This window comes from Capricornis sumatraensis, chromosome 4 (genome assembly GCF_032405125.1).
Source record: "Capricornis sumatraensis isolate serow.1 chromosome 4, serow.2, whole genome shotgun sequence".
NCBI lineage: Eukaryota > Metazoa > Chordata > Mammalia > Artiodactyla > Bovidae > Capricornis > Capricornis sumatraensis.
Window position 1 is genome coordinate 152,446,900 of NC_091072.1, and position 18,716 is coordinate 152,465,615.

An 18,716-nucleotide genomic window follows, 5' to 3' on the forward strand; every position below is an offset into this window, starting at 1 on the left:
CCGCCTCTGCAGAAACAGCTCCTGCCAGAGCGGCGCGCGGCGCGGCCCGGAGCGGCGGCGCCTTCCTGCCTCCTCGCCCTCGGGACTCGCCGGACCTTCGGGCAGAGAAAGCGGAGCCGGGCCGGGGAGGACGCGCCGAGAGCGGGCGGAGACGGTTCGGGCCGGCGGCCGGCGGGCCCTCCCCCCGCCCCGGGGTCCGCGCGCCCCTCTCCCCTTCCGCCTCCTCTCGCGCTGCCTCCCGATTTATTTTCTCAAATGCTGTGGCCGCCAGAGGTGCGGCGCTGAATTCTTGAAAGGGGCCCGGATGTGCTGAGGATGCGCGACAGCCCCGCTGAAGGAGGCAGGAGCGGAAAGGAACGGTTTCTGGTGTTTGATGCAATGATGGGGATCAGGTAATCGTCAGAGGTAAAGAAGAGCTGCTGCAGACCCACGGCTTCCTCGATTCTGCACGAGAACCGCCGGCCGGAGCAGGGATCAGGGCAGACCCGCTCGGGGGCGTTTGACATTTCCTCCTCTTCGTGGCTTCTTCTCCTGCTCACACGATTCTTGGTCCCTGGTCAATGAAAACACGAGGATGTACATTCCGGAGGAGAACCACCAAGGTAAGGCTGGACCCCGCCGCCGCGCCCGCCGGCCTCGCCCGCGCGTCCTTCTCCCGGAGCGGCCGGGGGCCCGCGGGACCCGGGCCGAACCGAGCGGAAAATCCCCGCCCCTCCCCCGCCTGCGCCCGCGGGCCCCCCGGAGCCGCGCGTCCGGAGAAATTCCGGGCGAGGGGAAAAGTTCCCAAGTGTCTGCTCCGGCCTCGCTGGCTCGCGCTCGCCAGGGGAGCCCGACTGCCCGGCCGGCGACGCCCCAGCCCCGCGGGCCGGGGTCCTCGCCTCGCCCGGGCGCGGCTTGGAGCGCGCGCGGGCGCGCGCGCCCCGCACCAGGCCGGCCGGCGCCCCCGCCCGCTGCCCGGCGCCCCGGCCCCGCGCCCCCGCCTGGGCAGCGCGCTCCGGGGGGCGGGTGGGGGCCGAGAGAAGGCTGTGAGTCTCGGCGCCTCTCCCTTTCCTTCTCCCCCTCTTTCCCTCTCTCTGTGTCCCTCTTCTCGGCTCACCTACACCCTCCCACCTCTCTGCAGCCACTGACCCCGCGCGCCTACGCCCCGTGTGTTCTTATTCGCACCCACATGCGGGCTAGCACCTGAGGATGTCAGCGGGGGTTAGAAATCGGGCGGTGTGTGGGCCCTGCTTTCTCATGTTTTAAGGCAATAATAAAGGGTGTGCCGAGCTCACGCGGCTGTACACTGTCGCCCAGTGTTTTCCAGCGTCTCCATCCTTGGCATCAAGTGTCAGCCGCTCCCCCTCCGAGGGGGGAAGGCTTTCAGGCAACTCCCAGCTTCCTGGAAACTTTCTCCCTTACCCACCACCAGCTCCCCCCCCCACCGCCCATATTAACAAGTTATTATTTTTTGGCACTGCTCAGCAATTAAGGTCGATATGGAGTGGAGAGGGCCGGTCTTGTTGGAGTGTGGCCGCCCCCAGCTCCGGCTGGGCCTCCCGGGTGGCTTCCTCTGCCTCTGGGTGCAGACTCTGCCTGGCCTCTCCCAGTTTCCCAAGCCTCCCTGTTTACATGCTTCCTTCCAGCCTCTTCCTTCTCAGTACCTGTCGCTGTTGGTCCTGCTACTGTCTGGGCACATCAGGTGCTCCTGTGAGGACAGCCCGGTGGTTTTTGTCTCAGTGTCTCTCCTTTCCAGCCTCCTCCCTCCTTTGGCCCCCAGCCTCACCCTTAGCAGGCAGAGTCCCTACCCTTTGGAGCCAGAGGCCGCCGGGCAGCTTCCCTGGGCTCTGTCCAACCTAAAACTGATCTCCAGCTTGGGTGGCCATGGGGAGACTGTGGCCTCTTTTAGTGCAAACGATTGTGTCAAGGGCCATGGGTTCTAGGGTGAGCCGTGGCTTTCGGGTCAGGAGGGCAGCTCTGTCCCCATGTCCCACCCCTCACCTGTTCCGCTGTGCCCCTCCTGATGGAGTCCTGGATGGATTCAGAGGGAGGCGGGAGTGACACAAAAGAAAGGGTGATGTCTGTGAAGAGTGGAGGGGGTAGGTTTCTGCCCTCGGGGCTCCCAGCTCGGCCCAGGCAGCCTTGAAGCGGAGCGCCCAGTGGCCACGTCCTGGCTGTCACCCACAATGGCAGTGACCTGTAGTCATGATTGTTATTCATGTGGCGATAATCCTTAGCAGTTCCTAGGGCCCCCTTCCTCTGTAGGACAAATCCTTTTTGGTCCTTTTTCCCCTTCCTTTTGCCCCCCCACATCCCCCAGCGCCTCCTCCCCTCCCGTCTGCGGGGAGCAGACATTCAAAGTAGGAGCAGAGGCCCTGTGAGGTCTGCGAGGAAGATGGAGGGGCGGGCAGCAGGGCGCGTGGCCGGGCGCGCTGCCTTCCCAGCCACACGCCACAAACGCTATGGCAACCTGGATCCCAGTCCTCTCCCTTGAAGCCGCAGTGATTATATAATTCTCGGAGCAGTTTTGCCTCCTTTCCTGGACGTGGTTCTCAGGTGTGAGAGCACCAGGACCCCCGTCTCCCTGCTGTCTTCTCCCTCCCAGCCACCCCCATCCTTGGCATTGCCGGGGTCCTCCTGGGGCAGGAGGTGAGGAGGAGGGGCAGACCTGGAGGAGCAGGAGCGTCTGCCAGGAAGGGCTGGCTGTGGCTTCAGAACTAACGGGGCCGTGGAACATGCCCAGGGTCAGGGTTTCAGGACCCGAGAGGCCGGAGGAGCAGATGATGACGTCGGGCAGCCAGAGTGGAGGGCCGGAGAAGTTGCCGGGGCTGGGGGTTACACCCTCCTCTTCCCATCGCTTAGTGCATGGGCCCTTTTGTCCTGGTTTGCAGTGCTGTTGCGGGGGTCGGCGGTCAGGGTGTGGAGAGGTGTCAGCACGTTGGAATAGCCCGCAGGTTCCCCGAGGGCTGGCCCCTGACCCCAGGTCCAGACTGGAAGGGGCTCGTGGGCCTCCCCTCACCTCCATCTCCCATCTGCTCTGGTTGCTTGCCAGCCTCCCACTTTTCTGGGCTGATTTTCCATTGCAGGCTCCAGCTAGCAAATGAGTTTCTTAATAGTCAACCATTTAACAAATAAAACATCAGACCGTCCCTTATCTGCTGGAGACGAGGCAGAGGGGGAGGCGTGTTCTGGGAACGGAAGACACACCGTGCTTTTCTTTTCAAAGTGGGACTTAGCGATACGGCAGGACAGTCCTCATCGTAATAAAGTGATAGTAATCACGGTCAGGGGTCGGAGGGCATTGTTACCTGCACCCCAGCTTGTGCAGGTTGACATTAGCTTCTCTTTCTCGGATTCTGTGTGGAGAAACCTGGAGAAAAGGGCTTTTAAGTTTCCAAATACCGTTCCTAGTACCACTCAGACACTTTCCAGTGTATCAGAGTACTAGACAATCGAATCTATTACAAGAATCAATTATTCATTATTTCCATGGAGCACATGCTAACAGTATTTAAATGTGTGTGCATGCACATACACACACACACACACACTGAATAAAGAAGAGCTATTTTAAATAGATTACACAAGAGCCTAATGCCCTCTGGGGACCTGGTACACGGCAGACAGGAAGACTGGTGATGTAGTCCCTGTACCATTGCACACCTGTGCCTCACGTTGGGCAAACGGTTCTCTACAGGTTGATGCTACAGGTACAGGAGATGGTGAGCCATTGGCCCGTGAGTCTTGGAGATGACTTGGGACTCTTCCTTCAGTTTTCTCTGTGACTTAGAACTGCCTGAGGCGGGTTCTTCTGGGTGTAAGCCGGATGCAGACGGAGACCCAGGGGCATCTCGGATCAGGGTCTGAGGGCCTGCTGATCTTTGTGTCCCCCACCTCCTAGCACAGCCTTGACCCTGGGGGGATAAAAGCAGCCCCCAGACCAGAGGGGCTGTGCTTCCTGCCTCTTCCAGGAGGTGGCGCTCCAGGGTCTGAGCGTCAGGAGGGGCACCTGCGGTGGGAGGCACAGGTGAGGGCAGCCTGGCTGCTGGGCCTCGTAGGCGTACCTGCCCCAGGGCAGAGGCCCGGAAGACTGGGGTGCCACGCCGTGCACATGATGCGCCCTCACCGACCCCCTTCCCTCTCCGGTTCTGAACCCACTTTGGTTTCTCTCACCCCATCGTTCCTCCTGCCCCAGCCCTGCAGTGACCTCTGGCACAGGCAGCATCCGCTAGGCTGAACCTGTCATGGCCCTGTATTAACATCCTCCCTGTATGTATTTCCTCCCCAGATTAATCTCACCAGGGCTTGGTGACCAGAGGGGCTGGTGGGTCCCAGGGGCCTGAGGCCCTGCTGGAGTGTGGGGCCGGGAGGGGCTGGCCTATGGGGTTGCTCAAAGGCAAGAAGACATTCCCCTAGATTTATTAGGGGAAAAACACAGAAACAAGAGGGTATGCACTTCACAGCTGATCTCTGTTTATGAGTCTGGCTGGTGTCCTGCTGGGAATGGCAGCAGAGCTCCTGAGACCTCGGGTAGGAAGTGACTGCGGTCTGTTCTGCTTCTCAGCATTGGGTCCCTGCCCCCCTCCCCACCCCCCTCCCCGTGTTCTCATTCCCATCCCTTTCTTTGCTCCACCTCCTAGCATAGCCTTGACCCTGGGGGGGATGAACTTTCTCGGCTGTTGAGGCAAGTTCCCAGGGTCCAAGAGCCCCGGGCACCAACCTGACAGTGAAAGTGAGGGGCTGGAGCACCCGCCCCTCCTGGCCCAAGACCCTCCGGCTGGGGTCAGAGGTCACTTGGTGGTGACCTGTCAGTTGACAGCTCCTCACAGGGACTCTGGAGTTCGTGCTCCGCGTTCGAAATCGGGAGACAATTTTATTTTCCAGTGTGAACTAAAGGATGCTGGTTGGGGGACTTTCCTGGCAGTCCCGTGGTTAAGACGTGGCCTTCCAGTGCAGCGGGGTGTGGGTTCAATCCCTGGTCAGGGGGCTGAGGACCTACATGCCTCGGGGCCAAAAATCCAAAACAAAAAACAGAAGCAATATTGTAACAGATTCAATAAAGACTTTAAGAATGGTGCACATCCAAAAAAAAAAAACTTAAAAAATCTTAAAAAAATAAGGAATCAGATGGATTGTTTGGGAAACACCTGGAGACTTAACAACAAGGCTAATTAGCAAGATAATCGCCCTGAGTGAGTCTGTTTCTAGGTTCTGTCCTGACGGTTGCCTACGTCTATCGTGGGCTCTGAGGATGAGAGGAGAAGACTGATTAGAAAAAAATTTTTAAATGGCATGGGGAATTGTTTTGCAAAATATCAGGTGCTAAATATTTAGTGACATAAGTGCTAAGTGTTCTGATAATGAAGCCACACTCCCAGCCACGACTGTCATTATTAAAATAATTTAGTAAACACCTGTTTCGATGAACCTCAAGGTTATATACTGTACGAAACAAGTAGAAGTGACAGGATCCCTCTGGGGAAATGGAGGGCCTTCAGCGCTGTTTCAAAGTCGGGTACAGGGACTCCCTGGCGGGGAAGCAGGGTGGGGACTGGCAGGACCCCTGTGTTGTGGGGCCCAGGTCCCAGATGGGTACCGGTTGCTTGAGGCCAGGCCTTGACCTGGGGCCCCTGGGGCCTTGCCACCTCTTTGCTGGGTGAGATGGGGTGGGAGCCCTGGAGGGCAGAGCTGGGGGGGGACTTGGGGCTCAGGGGCTGCAGGAGGAGGCCCAGCTCCCTGGGGTGTCTGGGAGCATGTGGGGCGCACAGCTGCTACTTGTGGGACTGAATTCACCTCGGTGGGGATTTACAGGACAGAGGGGGGCAGTTTGGGCCTGCAGCTCAGGAGACAAAGAGAGGTTGAAAACAGGCCCTCACCTCCCCAGAGCCCCGGGGGGACCTGGCTCTGAATGGAGGTGAGGGAGAGGAGGCCTAACTAGTCCCATCCCCAGGCCCCAGGCTGCTCTTCATCACAGGGCCGCTTCCCGGGTGTCCTCTGGTGTGCGTGTGTGAGAGTGTGTAGGGAGAGGGAGGGGGCCGTTCCACACTCGTGTTGTCTGTCAAGCAGACCTAGAATAAATGCCTGTCTCTTCGGGAATTTACTTTCCAGGATCAGAAGATTTTACGGGCAAGAGAAACGGTAGGAACCAACGCTGTTCCCAGATGAGCAAACAGGCCCCTGCAGGGTCACTCAGGAGAGTCGGGCCTGGAACCCACCTCCATTCTCCATCCTCCTGCCGTCTCTGGACCTACTCAGTGCACGCTGATGCTCTAAGAGCATCGCTCAGGGTTTCTGGTTAGACTTTGCCTAATAAACTTCTTGCCCTCCCCCATCCCTCTCCCGACCCTGCTTTTGTTCTGGCTAAAGTCTTTTCTGAGATAGTAGATTTAGAAACTGACTTGGGGTTATCTTTCATTGGAAAGGTTTAAACATTTCTTACACAACAGAGTAGAAGTTTGTGCATGTCCACAAGAAACTCCTACAAAACTCAGATCACTGTTTTGTGAGTGGAGATGCGTCCAAGGCTTTTTGTTTGCTCCCCGCCATTCTGCCCCAGTCAGGGCTCCCCTGAGGGAGCGACAAGCCTGTGTTGCCAGGCCCCCTTGGCAAGGGGTTGGCAGTTGTTCATGGACTGGCCAGCTTTGCTGTGTGTAGAAACCAAGGGCAGGGTGGCCATGCAGGTGAGCTACAGGCAGAACAGGCAAGAAGGCACAGCGGTCAGGCTGCAGCTGTCAGAGGCCAGGGAGCCCCCGAGTCTCCTGAGCTAGGGGAACCAAGGCCCCCCTGCTCCCTTGTCAGGGCTAGACCCCCAGGACCCCTCCTCTTCCCAGGAGACACTTAAAGAAGAAGAGGTCTATGGGGAGGGGGTCATTGGGGCCTGCCTCCACGATCCCCAGAATCTCTGAGCCTTTGGTGTCCGACCTGATGCTCCCAGAGACCAGAAGGCCTTGGAGGCTGAGCTGGTCTTCAGCTTTTAGGACCAGGCCTGAGCCCTGCTCACCCACAGAGGTGTGGCCTCTGAGGTCCCGGGAGGAAGCCACCATTTCAGAACACAGTGTTGCCATCATTTCATGAAATATTCAAGCTGCCCATTTGCCAACAGGACTTTCTTTTAATACACTCGTCTACTCATGGTGCTGCCTGCTGGAACCTAGCTGAAAAGAAAATAAAATAATCTTGTCTCCTGTCCTTTAGAGAAGCAAGCCAAAACTCAGACAGTAAATGAATGTTCTTCTCCGTATTGCCTGTGGGCAGAAATGTTGAGAAATGTTGATTTGATTACTCAATTAAGCTCTATTTACTTTGTAACCATTGTGTCATGTTCTGTCATTTATATACTTTTCTCCTTCCAAAATAATCCATGTTGGGCTAAAGCCTTTCAAAGATGTTAGTTAGCAAAAGCAAAGAAGAGAAAGAAAGAAAGAAAAATAAATAAGCCTACACCTAGAAAAATGACTTGGGTCACATTTTTTGACTTCATGTCTTTCTCTGAGACGTTTGAAAGAATCAGGTCCCCATTTTTCATCGGTGGGATGGAGACAGTAATCCTTAGCCAGTCGGCTTTGCAGGGCAGCCATGAGGCTCCGTACATCGCTGTGCGGTGGCAGCTGGCTTTAGCAAATCACAGAAAACCAGCGTGTGAGGAAGCAGGGCCATGAAACTTCCATAGCATTCAAGCAGCGTTGAAGGTGGTGTTGGGTGGCTGACATTATTCAAAACTTCAAGGATGGAAACATGAAACAAAGAGAAATAGAATCTGAGGCGGCCTGGCTGATACTGAATATCGAAGGAGAAGGGAAAGACCATTGGGAGAGGCTTGGTCTTCTGGTTTTCTTGGCAACCAACCTGAGCCCGTGGGCTCTCAGGACCGTGAAACCAGCTGGAGGGTCAGGACCCAGGGAGGCCGGGCTTCCTCATGGCAATGGCACGTGGTCCCCGTGTGCAGCCTGAGGCCAGAGTTCTGCCTCCTGAACCAGCCAGAAGTGCTCTGCTGGTCCAGACCTTGAGAGCAGGAGGTTGGGCGATCAACCTGTCCTCGCTGTCCACGTGAACTCCCAAAACTAAACAACAACTCCTTAGACCTGGAGGACAGGCTGCCTGGCAAATAAAACATTGCTTCAAATGTCAACCTTGGCTTTGGAAAATAAGCTAATTAAAAAAAAAACATATAGCACATGTGCTGGCGGTCTGTAGGTAAGGGGAGGGAGCAATTCCATGCGGCATCTTAAGACACTCATCAAATAGGAAAGGGCTTTAATTTTACATGGGAAGTGACAGACTAGCCTTTAGTTCCCCAAAGCAGAAATAATCTCATCGTCAAAATGTGTGCTGGGAAACGTGCGTTTAACTTTGCTCCTTGCACCACTCGCCTCCTGCCTCCCAGCCTCTGGGCCTGTGCTCTCTGGGGCATCAATGTCTACATTTTTATTTTTAAAATAATATGCTGTAGCACCCATTGTTCTGTGTTTGTAGATGGAGCAGGAGCAGTATGCTTTGTACTCTCTTCCTACCGTTACATCCTATGCCCATCCTAGGTGTTGCATGCTAAGTCGCTTCAGTCGTGCCCTATGGACTGTAGCCCAGCAGGCTCCTCTGCTGGTGGGATTCTCCAGGAAAAAATACTAGAGTGGGTTTCCATGCCCTCCTTCAGGGGATCTTCCTGACCCAGGGAACAAACCTGAGTCTCCTGCGTCTCCTGCATTGGTAGGTGGGTTCTTTACCACTAGCACCACCTGGGAAGCCCCGTGCATCCTATGGGAGGGTGTTAATGACATTTTTTACATGAGGGAACTCAGGAGCAGTGGTCTTGATAACGGGGTCAAGGTCATCCTGATGCTGTGGGAGCCAAGAATTAAGTTCAGGTCTCTTGGACTTTCCAAGCACGTGCTGTCTCTCTCCTCTCTCCACCTGGGGCCGAGGAAAGACGACCTTGACCAGCCTCGTGTCGCATGGCTTGGATGTGCACTGTGGAAGCTGCGTCTTCCACCGGTCAGGGCGGTGGACAGACATCTGAGTGCTTGCGCTGCCCTGTGGTCACTCCACACGCCTCCGCTCGCCCGCCGTCCCCTCTCCAAGCTGTGCATTTGTTCCTGAACTTCCTGCCTGGACCCTGCTTGGTCCTCAGATCCCAGTGGGGACTCCATCTGTCCAGCTTTGGCTTTGAGATGACCGCTTCATGGCAGGGCCTTGCTTCCCTGCCTTCTTGGAACGTCTCCCCAGTGATCGCCCCCCCTGGAAATAGGCCCTCCGTTCTCCAACCCGGGTCTGATGAGTTTGGGGCCCATCCTTGCAGGCTGAGCTCCCAGACTGCATGTGTTATCCATTTATTTGTTTTTAAAGAACATCTTGGTGGAGATATGTCACTTTCATAAAAGATACATTTCAATACTTTAAAATGTGCAGTTTGGTGATTTTTAGTATTTTTACAGGGTTGTGCAATCATCATCACCAAAGCCTGCACATTTTCATCAGCCCAGAGACAGACCCTGCACCCACTGACAGTCACTCCCCATCTCTGCTTGTGTCCCCTGCATCTCCATGTGACTGTGGATTCTCAAGCATCATTGACCGTGATGTTAATCCAGTCACTGGGGCTCACCTCTGCCATCTCACTGTCGGTGGCATATCCCCTGAATTCAGATCTAGGTTGGTTGTGATGACCCACCTGATAAATGGTGCAGTTAAAAGGAAGCACAGGAGGTCAATTGGGGACCCGGGTGTCACTTGGAGGTGAGATCGAGCACTTTCTTTCAGTTACACAAAAAGTGGTTTTAAGATTTATTTCTTTTAACTCAGCAAAGCTAAGTCTGTAAGGCACATCTACTGATAGCTGAAGATGTGAATTATGACCCTTAAAAATGTTTTATTATAAAATTTATAGAACAAAGTTTTTCATTTTAACCAATCTTAGTATATAGTTCAGTGGCATGAATTATATTCACAGCATTGTACAGCCATCACCAGACTATTTCCAAAATTCCTCCCTCCAAACAGAAACTCTATAAGCTCTAAGTAACAACTCCCCATTCCGCCCTCTCCCAGCCTCTGGTAGCATCTAATCTGTTTGTGAATTTTTCTATTCTAGGTATTTCATTTACGTAGAATCATACTGTATTTTTCTGTTTGTGTCTGGCTTATTTTATGTGATGTTTCCAAGGCTCATCCATGTTGTATCATGGGTATCAGAACTTCATTCTTTTTTGTGGCTGAATAATATTCTGCTGTATGAACCGACCACATTCTGCTTATCCATTTGTCAACTGATGGACACTTGGGCTGTTTCTGCCTTTAGGCTACAGTGAATAATGCTGCTGTGAATATCAGTGTACAAGTATCTGAGTTCTTGCTTTCAGTTCTTTAGGGTACAGACTTAGGAATGGAATTTCTGGGTCTGAATTATGGCTTTTTTGTTAGAAGAGCCCATTTGCTCATGTGGCTTCACCACGTCAGAATCCTGTGTAGACAAGGATATTGTATCAGGGAATTCCACTTTGGCAGTCACGAGGGTTAGTGTGTTCCTGAGGCTCCCTGGGCCTGTATCAGAATTTTCACTTTAACTAGGTGTTTAACAATCCAGCAGTGAGAAGTGACTGATGCTGCTTCCCTTCCAAAAAACAAAGAAGGTCTCCAGACTCAGCTCAGCCCTCCCCTTCCTGCCAGCAGGGCTTTGGAACGGCCGGAGGCGGGTGTTGGGTAAGACAGAGCTCTTTAGTTTGTGTGTCCCCGTCTGCCTGTCTATAGTTCAGGAGCATCTGCTCTGGGAACTATGAGGATCCTGGGAGAGGATGGGTCTTGTGTGGCTAAGCTGAGTCCTGCTCCGTGGCCCCATGTCTGCGCCGGTGGAGGGGCTGTATGGCCAGGTGCTGCCTGGCGAGCGGCCTCTATCTCCAGCCTGGGGGCTTGCCTGGGGATGCTGCTGTGCCTGGGGCTCTTGCCTGCACCTCGTAGTCTAAGTGAGGGAGGGAAAGACACTCGGAAAAAGAAGCACTCAGGGGAAAGAGTCAGGAACAGAGGGAGGAGGGAGGAAGCCGGTAAGACATGGTGGCCCCATGTGGAGACCAGTGGCCAGTTACTGACTCAGGAAGCCCTTTCATTCTTGGGATGGCTATTTTTTCCCATAACTGTTTTGCCTAAAAGTAATAACATCACTTTGCTCTTTGATTGCTCTAGAATACCTTTTCAATCTTGCTCATGTCTACTGTCAACTATCCTTCAAAAATTTTTTTCGAAGTAATGGGACAAGTTTTATGATTTCTCTTTTTTCAGATAAGGAAACCTGGGCTTAGAAAATCTGAACAATTTGACTTATTAAGGAAGGAATAAAAGAATCAGGTTTTTTTTTTTTTTTTTTTTTAGAGAGAGAGAAGATCAGATGGTAGACTTTATCTTATCTTTACCTTTGTGGGCTCATATGTTATCCCATTTATTCCTGCTGGAGCCCTGTTAGAGTCAGACAGCTTTCTGTGCTACAGTGGCTTGCCGACTCTTGGTCTCAGCTCCTCCTGTAGCTTGACCATATTGAACATACATCAGGGCTCCTTGTCCTGACGCAGGCTGACCTCCAGCCCCACACCCACCCAGCTCCACGCCCAGCTCCCCGATTGTTGGGTTCAGCTGGGGCATTAAGTGTGTGCGCTGTTTCTCAGATTAGCAGAGTTGAGCATGCTAAGTCAGAATGCAGGTCAGACCTTTGGCAGACTGATACACTTACTTTAATCCAACTCTTAGTAAATCCCTGTCTTGCGGGCTCTGCCTTTGCATCCCCTTCTGGTCCTGTGCACAGGTATGTCTTGGCCGCTCTCCAGAGCTGAAAGGTTGCACAGTGTTTCTCCAAGGTCAGAGCCTCTGTCACTGTGTCTGGCTTCCCAAGACCTCCTGGGGATCTGAGCTGCACATCCGAGGGGATTATAGTGACTCAGATGTCATATTTGGTCTGCAGCGGATAAGATCCTGTGGCTCTGTGTTTCAATTATTTAAAAGGCAAAAATTTTGATCTGTGCCTGGCTGTCTGAAAGACCAGGCAATGAGGAGCCTTTTCTCAGGATAAATTGACTGTGAAATGCCCTGAAAATGGAGAATCTCATGCCAATTTTGGTGAAAACAATCCTAAAAGTTGCTTCTCCTCTCCCAGAATTGGGGTGGTCGGTCATTCTCACCGTGTTGTTGGGCACCTGCTGTCTGTAAGGCAGTCTGTTCCTGTGACCTCTGGTTATGGCCCCTCAGTTGTCCCTTCCCCTGGGGGTGTGGGGGCGGGCGTGTAGTCCAGTGGAAGGGAAGATGCACAGACAGCCGCGATGGGCAGAGCATGCCTAGCGTTTCAAGGAGATGACGATGAAGGGCTCACAGGCTTAAAGAAGGAGATGTACGGTCAAATAGAGTAAATAGGGAAAGCATAGATGACGGGGCTGGACCCTGAAGGGCAGGCAGACGTAGGGTGGTCCCAGCAGGAAGAGCAGTATTGACGGGCTCAGGCACTGGATTTTAGAGGAATGGGAGTTGAGTTTGCTTAGGGCACAGCCATGTCCGAGAGGAAGTGGAGGGAAGGCTGGCACACGTGGAGAGCCCTCACCTCGGGCTGGAGTCTGCCTCCCATTCCGGAGGCTCCCCAAGACTCTCTGGAGTGTTTGAGCGAGGGCAAGGGGTGATCAGAGCTGCTCTTCCAGGAGCCTAGTTAGGCAGCATGGTAGAGCGTGAAGTGGGGCCTAAGAGGACAGATGGAGGGACAGTTCTGAGGCTGCTGCCAAGTCCAGGTGGGAGAGGGAGGAAGGGGTTTTCTCAACAAAGGCTGGATGGCAAGGAAGTCCTTTATCCAGTGAGCGGGGCTATCTAGGTGGGTGGGGCTATATGGGTGGGTGGGGCTGTCTACTTGGGAATAGGTATCTAAGTGGTTGTTCAGTCGCTCAGTTCAGTTCAGTTCAGTTGCTCAGTCGTGTCCGACTCTTTGCAACCCCATGAACCACAGAATGCCAGGCCTCCCTGTCCATCACCAACTCCCAGAGTTGACTCAAACTAGTGTCCATTGAGTCAGTGATGCCATCCAACCATCTCATCCTCTGTCATCCTCTTCTTCTTCTGCCCTCAATCTTTCCCAGCATCAGGGTCTTTTCAAATAAGTCAGTTCTTCCCATCAGGTGGCCAAAGTATTAGAGCTTCAGCTTCAGCATCAGTCCTTCCAGTGAATATTCAGGACTGATTTCCTTTAGGAGGGACTGGTTGGATCTCCTTGCAGTCCAAGGGACTCTCAAGAGTCTTCTCCAACACCACAGTTCAAAAGCATCAATTCTTCAGTGGTCAGCTTTCTTTATAGTCCAACTCTCATATGCATACATGACCACTGGAAAAACCATAGCTCTGACTAGATGGACCTTTGTTGGCAAGGTAATGTCTCTGCTTTTTAATATGCTGTCTAGGTTGGTCATAAGTTTTCTTCCAAGGAGCAAGCGTCTTTTAATTTCATGGCTGCAATCACCATCTGCAGTGATTTTGGAGTCCCCCCAAAATAGTCTGTCACTGTTTCCCCATCTATTTGCCATGAAGTGATGGGACCAGATGCCATGATGTTAATTTCCTGAATGTTGAGTTTTAAGCCAACTTTTTCACTCTCCTCTTTCACTTTCATCAAGAGGCTCTTTAGTTCTTCTTCGCTTTCTGCCATAAGGGTGGTGTCATCTGCATGTCTGAGCTTATTGATATTTCTCCCTGCAGTCTTGATTCCAGCTTGTGCTTCATCCAGCCCCGTGTTTCTCATGATATACTCTGCATATAAGTTAAATAAGCAGTGTGACAATATACAGCCTTGACGTACTCCTTTTCCTATTTGGAATCAGTCTGTTGTTCCATGTTCAGTTCTAACTGTTGCTTCCTGACCTGCATACAGATTTCTCAAGAAGCAGGTCAGGTGGTCTTGTATTCCTATCTCTTTCAGAATTTTCCACAGTTTGTTGTGATTCACAGTCAAAGGCTTTGGCATATTCAGTAAAGCAGAAGTAGATGTTTTTCTGGAACTCTTTTGCTTTTTGATGATCAAACGGATGTTGGCAATCTGATCTCTGGTTCCTCTGCTTTTTCTAAATCCAGCTTGCACATCTGGAAGTTCACGGTTCACATACTGTTGAAGCCTGGCATGGAGAATTTTGAGCATTACTTTACTAGTGTGTGAGATGAGTGCAATTGTGCGGTAGTTTGAGCATTCTTTGGGGCTGGAATGAAAACTGACCTTTTCCATTTGCTCAGTCATCTCCAACTCTTTCCAATCCCATTGACTTCTGCACGCCAGGCTTACCGGTCCTTCACCTTCTCACGGAGTTTGCTCAAACTCGTGTCCATTGAGTCAGTGATGCCATCCAACTGTCTCATCCTCTGTCATCCCCTTCTCCTCCTGCCTTCAATCTTTCCCAGCATCAGGGTCTTTTCCAGTGAGTCAGTTCTTTGCATCAGGTGGCCAAAGTATTAGAGCTTCAGCTTCAGCATTAGTCCTTCCAATGAATATTCAGGCTTGATTTCCTTTAGGACTGACTGGTTTGATTTCCTTGCAGCTCAAGAGTCTTCTCCAACACTTAGTTCAAAAGCATCACTTCTTCGGTGCTCAGTTTTCTTTATGGGCCAAGTCTCACATTCATACATATCTACTGGAAAAATCATAGCTTTGACTATATAGATCTTTGTTGCCAAGTAACGTCTCTGCTTTTTAATATGCTGTCTAGGTTTGTCATAGCTTTTCCTCCAAGGAACAAGTGTCTTTTAATTTCATGGCTGCGGTCACCATCTGCAGTGATTTTGGGGCACAAGAAAATACAATCTGTCACTGTTTCCATTGTTTCCCCATCTGGTTGCTAGGAAGTGAAGGGTGGGGCTATGTGGATGGGTGGGGCTATTTCCATGGGAAAAAAATCTATCTAGGAAGGAGGGGCTACATGGGTAGGCAGGGCTATCTCCATGGGAAAATCTGTCTAGCTGGAGAGGGTTATCTAGGTGGGCAGGACTATCTGGATGGGAAGGGTAGAGGGTGGATTTGGAAGGCTAGTGGAAGATACCCAGCAAACATGCAGGATAAGAGTTCATTTAAAAGTGAGATTTTGAAGCTGTGGAAATGGATGGAATTACTAGGGAGAGAGAACAGAGAGAAGGGCAGGATGCAGGGCTGAGGATGGAGCCCATGTGTTTAAAGGTTAGGAAGCAAGTAAAACAGAGCCAGAGGGGCGAGGGTGGTGGAGGAGGTGCTTGCTCCTGCAGGGCTGCAGAGGGCATCCATGTCAGCGTCAGGTGGGATGTGGGAGAGAGGAGAGGAGATGGGAACTGAGGCAGTCCACTGGATTTGAGTCTGCTCTCAGGGGACCTTGAGAGTGGGTCCACTTGAGATGGATCTGACCACAGGGAGGGGTACCTGGGGAATGGAGAGGCCTTTACCTGGATGCTATTTTCACTCCCCTTCTAGGCTAGGGAAGTGGCCCAGCTGCTGTCTGCCTGCCCAGAAGCAGTGTGCCATGATGGCCTTCTGGGGCCTGGTGCCCTGCCACCCTGTGTGGTCCCATCTGGAAACCCACCTGCAGAGTCCAGCCTTATTCTGGTGAATCTCGAAGGCACTGCTGATCCCAGCCTGAGCTCTTGCTGGGGCTGGGCTGCAGGGTTCCTCTGGCTCCCCTTTCCCTCTCCAGGGAACCCGGGCAGTGTGTTGGCTGCAGAGGGAGCTCTGAGTCTGATGTAGGGGTCTCCGCAGTGCCAGCTATGTCACTTTCCAGACAGTGGGTCCCAGGCCTGAACCTTGGAGTCTGGCTTGACTCTGGTAGAGTGGAAGAGGAGAGAAGAAAATACACAAGAGAAGATGACCAGAGCAGAAATGCTCTGGAGTTGGGTGGGCCTGGTGGCATTCTGGGGGGGTGGGTGGGGGTGGGGATGCCCACAGACATCACAGCGTGAAGTATCGTTCACACCCATTTGGCTGTGGACGGGCACAGGCCAGCACCTCCCAGCGGTTTAATTAGGTCACGGTGCGTTTGAAAGGCAGAGGGGGGAAAAATGGCAATAAAGATCATGTAGTAGTATTTTCAGACCTAGAAGTAAATGAATGGAAACTCCAGACCATAGACTCAGGGAAAGTTTCCCCTAGGAAAACTTGGGGACCAAATGCTAAAAGTTCCTTGGTGTGTGGTGTGTGCAAGTGTCAGGGAGAGAAGGAGCAGGAGAGAGTCAGCAGTGGACTTAGCTTGAAGCCCCCGGAAAGTGACTGTCACAGGCTGCAGGTGTGTCTGGGTACCGGGAGACCCAGGTGCCTCTGCCTCTTGCTTTGGTATTTTGTTGACTTGCTTCTCTTCCTCATGATTGGGGATCGGTATCCACTACCTCCAACCCCCTAATTCAGAATCCATTTATTCTTTTAACCCCATTTATAAATGACTGTGAGTTAAATATTGCAAAGACAGTAAGTGAAATACAGCAGGAGAAAAACGTTGTGAGTGTGGTCCTGTGCATACTGTCAGCTGCATGGAGAGATGGTAGTGCATCAAGAGTACTTCTGAGCTTAAGTTTTTTTCTAAGAAAGAATGTCTTGGGGGAGGGGCAAGAAAAGTGTCAAACAGCCTCACAATTTCAAAAATACTAGCAAAGAAAAGAGGTTTGGGATTTTAAAGACATGAGGGTGTCTTGAGTCTCCTTGGCTTTGTGTATGAAGTGACTGGATGGGGTCAAGTTGGGCTGCTTTACACCCCACACAGTAGATGTGACTAAGGAGACACACCGGCTTCCAAGAAAGTCTTGTGAAGAAGCCTTACTGCACCCTGCATTCTTTTCCTTCCTTCTGGATTCTTTCCTTAACAATGAAGCTTATGTTTTGTAGTTTTTTGGGTTGTGGTCTATAGTGGTAAACTTCCTCAGTCTCTATTTGAAGTTCTTTCTTTTTCTTTCTTTCTTCCTCTCTCCCTCATTCAAGAATGATGGTTTCATGGTACACAATTCTATGCAAGCTGCTGTCTTCCTTCAGCAATTGGAAGATCTTCCATTGTCTTCTGGACTCCATTGTTGCTGATGAGAGGTCTGCTGTTGGTCTATGTCATAATTTCGATTTTTAAAAGACACTTTGTCTTTAGTATTAGGTAGTTTCACGATATTGTGTTATTACATTAATTTTTTTTTTTTAATCTTACTTGTGACTTGGTGAGCTACTTCAACCCAAGGGTTTGTATCATTCCCAGTTCTGGTAAATTCTCAGTCATTTTCAACTATTGTTTCTCCCCTAGACTATCTATTTTATGCTTCTGGAACTCAGCTGATTTTTCCATTTTACTCTTCATCCCAGATGCTCTTTCGTATCTTATATTTCATTATTTTCCTTTGCTACTCTCTAGGGAATTTCTTTAGCTCTGTTTTCCAATTCATTAGTTTTTTTCTTCATTTGTATCTAGTCTACTGTTTTACCTTTAAAATATATTTTTATTTCTACTGACTATTTTATTTATTAAAGTTCTGTTTTGTTCTTTTTCAGACCTGTTATTTTTTAATAATGTATTTTGTCAATTTATGATTTCGCTTCCATATTTTATATCATTAATAATTTTAAACAGATATGTAATATTTATAGTTCATTTTCAGATTGTTTTATTGATTTCAACCCTGTGGAGTGGCTCTCCTGTTTCATATATCTTCTGACTTTCCCTGATGGTGGATCACTTCCTCCTGTGATACAAATTTTGAGTGGCTGCCCATCTCCTTTGTGAATTTTTTTTCTCTTGTGGGTTCTAAGCACATGAATTGTGGAAGTGATGCTACAATGTGGTTTTACATTTGCCTCCAGTGGGTAATCTTGGTGGTTTCACTGATCTAGAAACAGTTTTTAGTATTTGCTCATTGACTTGGAGGGCCCAGAGCATACTGGTGCTTTGATTTGCCATGAGAAATTATTCTCACACCCAGATTCTCAAGGCAGGGGCCATGCTTATAGGGTGGACTGACTCATATAGCAGGACGCTTTCAGAGTCCAGCACTGCTGTGGTCAGCCCTGCTCTGCTGTCCCCCTTTCCTGTTCTCCATTATCACAGCCCCTCTTAGCCTTGTTGTTAGAACAGCCTCATTGCAATACTTAGGCCTCATTTTTGTTGTTGTTCAGGTGTTCAGTTGTGTCTGACTCTTTGCGACCCCATGGACTGCAGCACGCCAGGCTCCTCTGTCCTTCACTAACTCCCAGAGTTTGCTCAAACTCCTGTCTATTGAATCGGTGATGCCATCCAACCATCTCATCCTCTGTCATCCCCTTTTCCTCCTGCTTTCAATCTTTCCCAGCATCAGTATCTTTTCCGATGAGTCGGCTCTTCACATCAGGTGGCCAGAGTATTGGAGCTTCAGCTTCAGCACCAGTCCTTCCAATGAATGTTCAGGGTTGATTTCCTTTAGGATTGACTGGTTTGATCGTTCAGAAGCCCATGGCCTACTTCAGGCCTTACCCGTTCTTTCAGGTTGTGCAGGGAAAGAGGGTCATGACCTAGTTTTCCCCTTCTTCCAGCCCCCTCTTCCCCCCACTGCTGGGCTTCTAGGCTTGGGGCAGAGGAGAGGGACTCAGAGGACACAGTGCTCACGACTTTCTCCTTAGTGCTTGGCTGCCCGCCATCAGCCACCGTCTTACTCCTTGCTCTGGCAGCTGCCTGAGTGCTGACTGTTTCCTAGGGCACCTCTGTGAGTTCTTGGAAGGTCCCTATGGGGTCCTTGGTGCAGGCCATGTGGTCTCTTGGGAATTTCTGCCTCTTTATGCC